This window comes from Pleurodeles waltl, chromosome 3_1 (genome assembly GCF_031143425.1).
Source record: "Pleurodeles waltl isolate 20211129_DDA chromosome 3_1, aPleWal1.hap1.20221129, whole genome shotgun sequence".
NCBI classification, from domain to species: domain Eukaryota; kingdom Metazoa; phylum Chordata; class Amphibia; order Caudata; family Salamandridae; genus Pleurodeles; species Pleurodeles waltl.
This window is the reverse complement of record NC_090440.1, coordinates 487600003-487612522: the sequence shown is the minus strand read 5'-3', so window position 1 is coordinate 487612522 and position 12520 is coordinate 487600003.

Genomic DNA, 12520 nt, shown 5'->3' with positions numbered 1-12520 from the left:
AAGATGGGGTGACTTGTGGGGCTCTGACCAGGTTCTGTTACCCAGAATCCTTTGCAAACCTCAAAATTTGGCTAAAAAAATACATGTTCCTCACATTTCTGTGGCAGAAAGTTCTGGAATCTGAGAGGAGCCACAAATTTCCTTCCACCCAGCGTTACCCTAAGTCTCCCAATAAAAATGATACCTCACTTGTGTGGGTAGGCCTAGCGCCCGCAACAGGAAATACCCAAAGCGCAACGTGGACACATCCAATTTTTTGAAAGAAAACAGAGGTGTTTTTTGCAAAGTGCCTACCTGTAGATTTTTGCCACTAGCTCAGCCGGCACCTATGGAAACCTACCAAACCTGTGCATTTTTGAAAACTAGAGACCTAGGGGAATCCAAGATGGGGTGACTTGTGGGGCTCTGACCAGGTTCTGTTACCCAGAATCCTATCCAAACCTCAAAATTTGGCTAAAAAAACACATGTTCCTCACATTTTTTTGGCAGAAAGTTCTGGAATCTGAGAGGAGCCACAAATTTCCTTCCACGCAGCGTTCCCCGAAGTCTCCCGATAAAAATGATACCTCACTTCTGTGGGTAGGCCTAGCGCCCGCGACAGGATATGCCCCAAAGCTCAACGTGGACACATCCAATTTTTTGAAAGAAAACAGAGGTGTTTTTTGCAAAGTGCCTACCTGTAGATTTTGGCCTCTAGCTCAGCCGGCACCTAGGGAAACCTACCAAACCTGTGCATTTTTGAAAACTAGAGACCTAGGGGAATCCAAGATGTGGTGACTTGTGGGGCTCTGACCAGGTTCTGTTACCCAGAATCCTTTGCAAACCTCAAAATTTGGCTAAAAAAATACATGTTCCTCACATTTCTGTGGCAGAAAGTTTTGGAATCTGAGAGGAGCCACAAATATCCTTCCACCCAGCGTTCCCCCAAGTCTCCCGATAAAAATGATACCTCACCTGTGTGGGTAGGCCTAGCTTCCGCGACAGGAAATGCCCCAAAGCGCAACGTGGACACATCCAATTTTTTGAAAGAAAACAGAGGTGTTTTTTGCAAAGTGCCTACCTGTAGATTTTGGCCTCTAGCTCAGCCGGCACTTAGGGAAACCTACCAAACCTGTGCATTTTTTAAAACTAGAGACCTAGGGGAATCCAAGATGGGGTGACTTGTGGGGCTCTGACCAGGTTCTGTTACCCAGAATCCTTTGCAAACCTCGAAATTTGGCTAAAAAAACACATGTTCCTCACATTTCTGTGGCAGAAAGTTCTGGAATCTGAGAGGAGCCACAAATTTCCTTTCACCCAGCGTTCCCCCAAGTCTCCCAATAAAAATGATACCTCACTTGTGTGGGTAGGCCTAGCGCCAGCAACAGGAAATGCCCCAAAGCGCAACGTGGACACATCCAATTTTTTGAAAGAAAACAGAGGTGTTTTTTGCAAAGTGCCTACCTGTAGATTTTGGCCTCTAGCTCAGACGGCACTTAGGGAAACCTACCAAACCTGTGCATTTTTGAAAACAAGAGACCTAGGGGAGTCCAAGATGGGGTGACTTGTGGGGCTCTGACCGGGTTCTGTTACCCAGAATCCTTTGCAAACCTCAAAATTTGGCTAAAAAAACACATGTTCCTCACATTTCTGTTGCAGAAAGTTCTGGAATCTGAGAGGAGCCACAAATTTCCTTTCACCCAGAGTTCCCCCAAGTCTCCCAATAAAAATGATACCTCACTTGTGTGGGTAGGCCTAGCGCCCGCAACAGGAAATGCCCCAAAGCGCAACGTGGACACATCCAATTTTTTGAAAGAAAACAGAGGTGTTTTTTGCAAAGTGCCTACCTGTAGATTTTGGGCTCTAGCTCAGCCGGCACCTAGGGAAACCTACCAAACCTTGTGCATTTTTGAAAACTAGAGACCTAGGGGAATCCAAGATGGGGTGACTTGTGGGGCTCTGACCAGGTTCTGTTACCCAGAATCCTTTGCAAACCTCAAAATTTGGCTAAAAAAACACATGTTCCTCACATTTGTGTGGCAGAAAGTTCTGGAATCTGAGAGGAGCCACAAATTTCCTTCCACCCAGCTTTCCCCCAAGTCTCCCGATAAAAATGATACCTCACTTGTGTGGGTAGGCCTAGCGCCCGCGACAGGAAATGCCCCAAAGCGCAACGTGGACACATCCAATTTTTTAAAAGAAAACAAAGGTGTTTTTTGCAAAGTGCCTACCTGTAGATTTTGGCCTCTAGCTCAGCCGGCACCTAGGGAAACCTACCAAACCTGTGCATTTTTTAAAACTAGAGACCTAGGGAAATCCAAGATGGTGTGACTTGTGGGGCTCTGACCAGGTTCTGTTACCCAGAATCCTTTGCAAACCTCAAAATTTGGCTAAAAAAATACATGTTCCTCACATTTCTGTGGCAGAAAGTTTTGGAATCTGAGAGGAGCCACAAATATCCTACCACCCAGCGTTCCCCCAAGTCTCCCGATAAAAATGATACCTCACCTGTGTGGGTAGGCCTAGCGCCCGCGACAGGAAATGCCCCAAAGCGCAACGTGGACACATCCAATTTTTTTAAAGAAAACAGAGGTGTTTTTTGCAAAGTGCCTACCTGTAGATTTTGGCCTCTAGCTCAGCCGGCACTTACGGAAACCTACCAAACCTGTGCATTTTTGAAAACTAGAGACCTAGGGGAATTTAAGATGGGGTGACTTGTGGGGCTCTGACCAGGTTCTGTTACCCAGAATCCTTTGCAAACCCCGAAATTTGGCTAAAAAAACACATGTTCCTCACATTTCTGTGGCAGAAAGTTCTGGAATCTGAGAGGAGCCACAAATTTCCTTTCTCCCAGCGTTCCCCCAAGTCTCCCAATAAAAATGATACCTCACTTGTGTGGGTAGGCCTAGCGCCCGCGACAGGAAATGCCCCAAAGCGCAACGTGCACACATCCAATTTTTTGAAAGAAAACAGAGGTGTTTTTTGCAAAGTGCCTACCTGTAGATTTTGGCCTCTAGCTCAGACGGCACTTAGGGAAACCTACCAAACCTGTGCATTTTTGAAAACTAGAGACCTAGGGGAGTCCAAGATGGGGTGACTTGTGGGGCTCTGACCGGGATCTGTTACCCAGAATCCTTTGCAAACCTCAAAATTTGGCTAAAAAAACACATGTTCCTCACATTTCTGTTGCAGAAAGTTCTGGAATCTGAGAGGAGCCACAAATTTCCTTTCACCCAGAGTTCCCCCAAGTCTCCCAATAAAAATGATACCTCACTTGTGTGGGTAGGCCTAGCGCCCGCGACAGGAAATGCCCCAAAGCGCAACGTGGACACATCCAATTTTTTGAAAGAAAACAGAGGTGTTTTTTGCAAAGTGCCTACCTGTAGATTTTGGGCTCTAGCTCAGCCGGCACCTAGGGAAACCTACCAAACCTGTGCATTTTTGAAAACTAGAGACCTAGGGGAATCCAAGATGGGGTGACTTGTGGGGCTCTGACCAGGTTCTGTTACCCAGAATCCTTTGCAAACCTCAAAATTTGGCTAAAAAAACACATGTTTCTCACATTTGTGTGGCAGAAAGTTCTGGAATCTGAGAGGAGCCACAAATTTCCTTCCACCCAGCTTTCCCCCAAGTCTCCCGATAAAAATGATACCTCACTTGTGTGGGTAGGCCTAGCGCCCGCGACAGGAAATGCCCCAAAGAGCAACGTGGACACATCCAATTTTTTAAAAGAAAACAGAGGTGTTTTTTGCAAAGTGCCTACCTGTAGATTTTGGCCTCTAGCTCAGCCGGCACCTAGGGAAACCTACCAAACCTGTGCATTTTTGAAAACTAGAGACCTAGGGGAATCCAAGATGGGGTGACTTGTGGGGCTCTGACCAGGATCTGTTATCCAGAATCCTTTGCAAACCTCAAAATTTGGCGAAAAAAACACATGTTCCTCACATTTCTGTGGCAGAAAGTTCTGGAATCTGAGAGGAGCCACAAATTTCCTTTCACCCAGCGTTCCCCCAAGTCTCCCGATAAAAATGATACCTCACTTGTGTGGGAAGGCCTAGCGCCCGCGACAGGATATGCCCCAAAGCTCAACGTGGACACATCCAATTTTTTGAAAGAAAACAGAGGTGTTTTTTGCAAAGTGCCTACCTGTAGATTTTGGCCTCTAGCTCAGCCGGCACTTAGGGAAACCTACCAAACCTGTGCATTTCTGAAAACTAGAGACCTAGGGGATTCCAAGATGGGGTGACTTGTGGGGCTCTGACCAGGTTCTGTTACCCAGAATCCTTTGCAAACCTCAAAATTTGGCTTAAAAAATACATGTTCCTCACATTTCTGTGGCAGAAAGTTCTGGAATCTGAGAGGAGCCACAAATTTCCTTTCACCCAGCGTTACCCTAAGTCTCCCAATAAAAATGATTCCTCACTTGTGTGGGTAGGCCTAGCGCCCGCGACAGGAAATACCCAAAGCGCAACGTGGACACATCCAATTTTTTGAAAGAAAACAGAGGTGTTTTTTGCAAAGTGCCTACCTGTAGATTTTTGCCACTAGCTCAGCCGGCACCTATGGAAACCTACCAAACCTGTGCATTTTTGAAAACTAGAGACCTAGGGGAATCCAAGATGGGGTGACTTGTGGGGCTCTGACCAGGTTCTGTTACCCAGAATCCTTTCCAAACCTCAAAATTTGGCTAAAAAAACACATGTTCCTCACATTTTTTTGGCAGAAAGTTCTGGAATCTGAGAGGAGCCACAAATTTCCTTCCACGCAGCGTTCCCCGAAGTCTCCCGATATAAATGATACCTCACTTCTGTGGGTAGGCCTAGCGCCCGCGACAGGATATGCCCCAAAGCTCAACGTGGACACATCCAATTTTTTGAAAGAAAACAGAGGTGTTTTTTGCAAAGTGCCTACCTGTAGATTTTGGCCTCTAGCTCAGCCGGCACCTAGGGAAACCTACCAAACCTGTGCATTTTTTAAAACTAGAGACCTAGGGGAATCCAAGATGTGGTGACTTGTGGGGCTCTGACCAGGTTCTGTTACCCAGAATCCTTTGCAAACCTCAAAATTTGGCTAAACAAATACATGTTCCTCACATTTCTGTGGCAGAAAGTTTTGGAATCTGAGAGGATCCACAAATATCCTTCCACCCAGCGTTCCCCCAAGTCTCCCGATAAAAATGATACCTCACCTGTGTGGGTAGGCCTAGCTTCCGCGACAGGAAATGCCCCAAAGCGCAACGTGGACACATCCAATTTTTTGAAAGAAAACAGAGGTGTTTTTTGCAAAGTGCCTACCTGTAGATTTTGGCCTCTAGCTCAGCCGGCACTTAGGGAAACCTACCAAACCTGTGCATTTTTGAAAACTAGAGACCTAGGCGAATCCAAGATGGGGTGACTTGTGGGGCTCTGACCATGTTCTGTTACCCAGAATCCTTTGCAAACCTCGAAATTTGGCTAAAAAAACACATGTTCCTCACATTTCTGTGGCAGAAAGTTCTGGAATCTGAGAGGAGCCACAAATTTCCTTTCACCCAGCGTTCCCCCAAGTCTCCCAATAAAAATGATACCTCACTTGTGTGGGTAGGCCTAGCGCCAGCAACAGGAAATGCCCCAAAGCGCAACGTGGACACATCCAATTTTTTGAAAGAAAACAGAGGTGTTTTTTGCAAAGTGTCTACCTGTAGATTTTGGCCTCTAGCTCAGACGGCACTTAGGGAAACCTACCAAACCTGTGCATTTTTGAAAACTAGAGACCTAGGGGAGTCCAAGATGGGGTGACTTGTGGGGCTCTGACCAGGTTCTGTTACCCAGAATCCTTTGCAAACCTCAAAATTTGGCTAAAAAAACACATGTTCCTCACATTTCTGTTGCAGAAAGTTCTGGAATCTGAGAGGAGCCACAAATTTCCTTTCACCCAGAGTTCCCCCAAGTCTCCCAATAAAAATGATACCTCACTTGTGTGGGTAGGCCTAGCGCCCGCAACAGGAAATGCCCCAAAGCGCAACGTGGACACATCCAATTTTTTGAAAGAAAACAGAGGTGTTTTTTGCAAAGTGCCTACCTGTAGATTTTGGGCTCTAGCTCAGCCGGCACCTAGGGAAACCTACCAAACCTGTGCATTTTTGAAAACTAGAGACCTAGGGGAATCCAAAATGGGGTGACTTGTGGGGCTCTGACCAGGTTCTGTTACCCAGAATCCTTTGCAAACCTCAAAATTTGGCTAAAAAAACACATGTTTCTCACATTTGTGTGGCAGAAAGTTCTGGAATCTGAGAGGAGCCACAAATTTCCTTCCACCCAGCTTTCCCCCAAGTCTCCCGATAAAAATGATACCTCACTTGTGTGGGTAGGCCTAGCGCCCGCGACAGGAAATGCCCCAAAGCGCAACGTGGACACATCCAATTTTTTAAAAGAAAACAGAGGTGTTTTTTGCAAAGTGCCTACCTGTAGATTTTGGCCTCTAGCTCAGCCGGCACCTAGGGAAACCTACCAAACCTGTGCATTTTTGAAAACTAGAGACCTAGGGAAATCCAAGATGGTGTGACTTGTGGGGCTCTGACCAGGTTCTGTTACCCAGAATCCTTTGCAAACCTCAAAATTTGGCTAAAAAAATACATGTTCCTCACATTTCTGTGGCAGAAAGTTTTGGAATCTGAGAGGAGCCACAAATATCCTACCACCCAGCGTTCCCCCAAGTCTCCCGATAAAAATGATACCTCACCTGTGTGGGTAGGCCTAGCGCCCGCGACAGGAAATGCCCCAAAGCGCAACTTGGACACATCCAATTTTTTGAAAGAAAACAGAGGTGTTTTTTGCAAAGTGCCTTCCTGTAGATTTTGGCCTCTAGCTCAGCCGGCACTTACGGAAACCTACCAAACCTGTGCATTTTTGAAAACTAGAGACCTAGGGGAATCCAAGATGGGGTGACTTGTGGGGCTCTGACCAGGTACTGTTACCCAGAATCCTTTGCAAACCTCGAAATTTGGCTAAAAAAACACATGTTCCTCACATTTCTGTGGCAGAAAGTTCTGGAATCTGAGAGGAGCCACAAATTTCCTTTCACCCAGCGTTCCCCCAAGTCTCCCAATAAAAATGATACCTCACTTGTGTGGGTAGGCCTAGCGCCCGCGACAGGAAATGCCCCAAAGCGCAACGTGCACACATCCAATTTTTTGAAAGAAAACAGAGGTGTTTTTTGCAAAGTGCCTACCTGTAGATTTTGGCCTCTAGCTCAGACGGCACTTAGGGAAACCTACCAAACCTGTGCATTTTTGAAAACTAGAGACCTAGGGGAGTCCAAGATGGGGTGACTTGTGGGGCTCTGACCAGGTTCTGTTACCCAGAATCCTTTGCAAACCTCAAAATTTGGCTAAAAAAACACATGTTCCTCACATTTGTGTGGCAGAAAGTTCTGGAATCTGAGAGGAGCCACAAATTTCCTTCCACGTAGCGTTCCCCCAAGTCTCCCGATAAAAATGATACCTCACTTGTGTGGGAAGGCCTAGCGCCCACGACAGGATATGCCCCAAAGCTCAACGTGGACACATCCAATTTTTTAAAAGAAAACAGAGGTGTTTTTTGCAAAGTGCCTACCTGTAGATTTTGGCCTCTAGCTCAGCCGGCACCTAGGGAAACCTACCAAACCTGTGCATTTTTGAAAACTAGAGACCTAGGGGAATCCAAGATGGGGTGACTTGTGGGGCTCTGACCAGGTTCTGTTACCCAGAATCCTTTGCAAACCTCAAAATTTGGCTAAAAAAATACATGTTCCTCACATTTCTGTGGCAGAAAGTTCTGGAATCTGAGAGGAGCCACAAATTTCCTTCCACCCAGCGTTCCCCCAAGTCTCGCGATAAAAATGAAACCTCACTTGTGTGGGTAGGCCTAGCGCCCGCGACAGGAAATGCCCAAAGCGCAACGTGGACACATCCAATTTTTTGAAAGAAAACAGAGGTGTTTTTTGCAAAGTGCCTACCTGTAGATTTTGGCCTCTAGCTCAGCCGGCACTTAGGGAAACCTACCAAAACTGTGCATTTCTGAAAACTAGAGACCTAGGGGATTCCAAGATGGGGTGACTTGTGGGGCTCTGACCAGGTTCTGTTACCCAGAATCCTTTCCAAACCTCAAAATTTGGCTAAAAAAACACATGTTCCTCACATTTTGTTGGCAGAAAGTTCTGGAATCTGAGAGGAGCCACAAATTTCCTTCCACGCAGCGTTCCCCGAAGTCTCCCGATAAAAATGATACCTCACTTCTGTGGGTAGGCCTAGCGCCCGCGACAGGATATGCCCCAAAGCTCAACGTGGACACATCCAATTTTTTGAAAGAAAACAGAGGTGTTTTTTGCAAAGTGCCTACCTGTAGATTTTGGCCTCTAGCTCAGCCGGCACCTAGGGAAACCTACCAAACCTGTGCATTTTTGAAAACTAGAGACCTAGGGGAATCCAAGATGTGGTGACTTGTGGGGCTCTGACCAGGTTCTGTTACCCAGAATCCTTTGCAAACCTCAAAATTTGGCTTAAAAAATACATGTTCCTCACATTTCTGTGGCAGAAAGTTTTGGAATCTGAGAGGAGCCACAAATATCCTTCCACCCAGCGTTCCCCCAAGTCTCCCGATAAAAATGATACCTCACCTGTGTGGGTAGGCCTAGCGCCCGCGACAGGAAATGCCCCAAAGCGCAACGTGGACACATCCAATTTTTTGAAAGAAAACAGAGGTGTTTTTTGCAAAGTGCCTACCTGTAGATTTTGGCCTCTAGCTCAGCCGGCACTTAGGGAAACCTACCAAACCTGTGCATTTTTGAAAACTAGAGACCTAGGGGAATCCAAGATGGGGTGACTTGTGGGGCTCTGACCAGGTTCTGTTACCCAGAATCCTTTGCAAACTTCAAAATTTGGCTAAAAAAACACATGTTCCTCACATTTCTGTTGCAGAAAGTTCTGGAATCTGAGAGGAGCCACAAATTTCCTTTCACCCAGAGTTCCCCCAAGTCTCCCAATAAAAATAATACCTCACTTGTGTGGGTAGGCCTAGCGCCCGCGACAGGAAATGCCCCAAAGCGCAACGTGGACACATCCAATTTTTTGAAAGAAAACAGAGGTGTTTTTTGCAAAGTGCCTACCTGTAGATTTTGGGCTCTAGCTCAGCCGGCACCTAGGGAAACCTAGGAAACCTGTGCATTTTTGAAAACTAGAGACCTAGGGGAATCCAAGATGGGGTGACTTGTGGGGCTCTGACCAGGTTCTGTTACCCAGAATCCTTTGCAAACCTCAAAATTTGGCTAAAAAAACACATGTTCCTCACATTTGTGTGCCAGAAAGTTCTGGAATCTGAGAGGAGCTACAAGTTTCCTTCCACCCAGCTTTCCCCCAAGTCTCCCGATAAAAATGATACCTCACTTGTGTGGGTAGGCCTAGCGCCCGCGACAGGAAATGCCCCAAAGCGCAACGTGGATACATCCAATTTTTTAAAAGAAAACAGAGGTGTTTTTTGCAAAGTGCCTACCTGTAGATTTTGGCCTCTAGCTCAGCCGGCACCTAGGGAAACCTACCAAACAGGTGCATTTTTGAAAACTAGAGACCTAGGGGAATCCAAGATGGGGTGACTTGTGGGGCTCTGACCAGGTTCTGTTACCCAGAATCCTTTGCAAACCTCAAAATTTGGCTAAAAAAATACATGTTCCTCACATTTCTGTGGCAGAAAGTTCTGGAATCTGAGAGGAGCCACAAATTTCCTTCCACCCAGCGTTACCCTAAGTCTCCCAATAAAAATGATACCTCACTTGTGTGGGTAGGCCTAGCGCCCGCGACAGGAAATACCCAAAGCGCAACGTGGACACATCCAATTTTTTGAAAGAAAACAGAGGTGTTTTTTGCAAAGTGCCTACCTGTAGATTTTTGCCACTAGCTCAGCCGGCACCTATGGAAACCTACCAAACCTGTGCATTTTTGAAAACTAGAGACCTAGGGGAATCCAAGATGGGGTGACTTGTGGGGCTCTGACCAGGTTCTGTTACCCAGAATCCTATCCAAACCTCAAAATTTGGCTAAAAAAACACATGTTCCTCACATTTTTTTGGCAGAAAGTTCTGGAATCTGAGAGGAGCCACAAATTTCCTTCCACGCAGCGTTCCCCGAAGTCTCCCGATAAAAATGATACCTCACTTCTGTGGGTAGGCCTAGCGCCCGCGACAGGATATGCCCCAAAGCTCAACGTGGACACATCCAATTTTTTGAAAGAAAACAGAGGTGTTTTTTGCAAAGTGCCTACCTGTAGATTTTGGCCTCTAGCTCAGCCGGCACCTAGGGAAACCTACCAAACCTGTGCATTTTTGAAAACTAGAGACCTAGGGGAATCCAAGATGTGGTGACTTGTGGGGCTCTGACCAGGTTCTGTTACCCAGAATCCTTTGCAAACCTCAAAATTTGGCTAAAAAAATACATGTTCCTCACATTTCTGTGGCAGAAAGTTTTGGAATCTGAGAGGAGCCACAAATATCCTTCCACCCAGCGTTCCCCCAAGTCTCCCGATAAAAATGATACCTCACCTGTGTGGGTAGGCCTAGCTTCCGCGACAGGAAATGCCCCAAAGCGCAACGTGGACACATCCAATTTTTTGAAAGAAAACAGAGGTGTTTTTTGCAAAGTGCCTACCTGTAGATTTTGGCCTCTAGCTCAGCCGGCACTTAGGGAAACCTACCAAACCTGTGCATTTTTTAAAACTAGAGACCTAGGGGAATCCAAGATGGGGTGACTTGTGGGGCTCTGACCAGGTTCTGTTACCCAGAATCCTTTGCAAACCTCGAAATTTGGCTAAAAAAACACATGTTCCTCACATTTCTGTGGCAGAAAGTTCTGGAATCTGAGAGGAGCCACAAATTTCCTTTCACCCAGCGTTCCCCCAAGTCTCCCAATAAAAATGATACCTCACTTGTGTGGGTAGGCCTAGCGCCAGCAACAGGAAATGCCCCAAAGCGCAACGTGGACACATCCAATTTTTTGAAAGAAAACAGAGGTGTTTTTTGCAAAGTGCCTACCTGTAGATTTTGGCCTCTAGCTCAGACGGCACTTAGGGAAACCTACCAAACCTGTGCATTTTTGAAAACAAGAGACCTAGGGGAGTCCAAGATGGGGTGACTTGTGGGGCTCTGACCGGGTTCTGTTACCCAGAATCCTTTGCAAACCTCAAAATTTGGCTAAAAAAACACATGTTCCTCACATTTCTGTTGCAGAAAGTTCTGGAATCTGAGAGGAGCCACAAATTTCCTTTCACCCAGAGTTCCCCCAAGTCTCCCAATAAAAATGATACCTCACTTGTGTGGGTAGGCCTAGCGCCCGCAACAGGAAATGCCCCAAAGCGCAACGTGGACACATCCAATTTTTTGAAAGAAAACAGAGGTGTTTTTTGCAAAGTGCCTACCTGTAGATTTTGGGCTCTAGCTCAGCCGGCACCTAGGGAAACCTACCAAACCTTGTGCATTTTTGAAAACTAGAGACCTAGGGGAATCCAAGATGGGGTGACTTGTGGGGCTCTGACCAGGTTCTGTTACCCAGAATCCTTTGCAAACCTCAAAATTTGGCTAAAAAAACACATGTTCCTCACATTTGTGTGGCAGAAAGTTCTGGAATCTGAGAGGAGCCACAAATTTCCTTCCACCCAGCTTTCCCCCAAGTCTCCCGATAAAAATGATACCTCACTTGTGTGGGTAGGCCTAGCGCCCGCGACAGGAAATGCCCCAAAGCGCAACGTGGACACATCCAATTTTTTAAAAGAAAACAAAGGTGTTTTTTGCAAAGTGCCTACCTGTAGATTTTGGCCTCTAGCTCAGCCGGCACCTAGGGAAACCTACCAAACCTGTGCATTTTTTAAAACTAGAGACCTAGGGAAATCCAAGATGGTGTGACTTGTGGGGCTCTGACCAGGTTCTGTTACCCAGAATCCTTTGCAAACCTCAAAATTTGGCTAAAAAAATACATGTTCCTCACATTTCTGTGGCAGAAAGTTTTGGAATCTGAGAGGAGCCACAAATATCCTACCACCCAGCGTTCCCCCAAGTCTCCCGATAAAAATGATACCTCACCTGTGTGGGTAGGCCTAGCGCCCGCGACAGGAAATGCCCCAAAGCGCAACGTGGACACATCCAATTTTTTTAAAGAAAACAGAGGTGTTTTTTGCAAAGTGCCTACCTGTAGATTTTGGCCTCTAGCTCAGCCGGCACTTACGGAAACCTACCAAACCTGTGCATTTTTGAAAACTAGAGACCTAGGGGAATTTAAGATGGGGTGACTTGTGGGGCTCTGACCAGGTTCTGTTACCCAGAATCCTTTGCAAACCCCGAAATTTGGCTAAAAAAACACATGTTCCTCACAATTCTGTGGCAGAAAGTTCTGGAATCTGAGAGGAGCCACAAATTTCCTTTCTCCCAGCGTTCCCCCAAGTCTCCCAATAAAAATGATACCTCACTTGTGTGGGTAGGCCTAGCGCCCGCGACAGGAAATGCCCCAAAGCGCAACGTGCACACATCCAATTTTTTGAAAGAA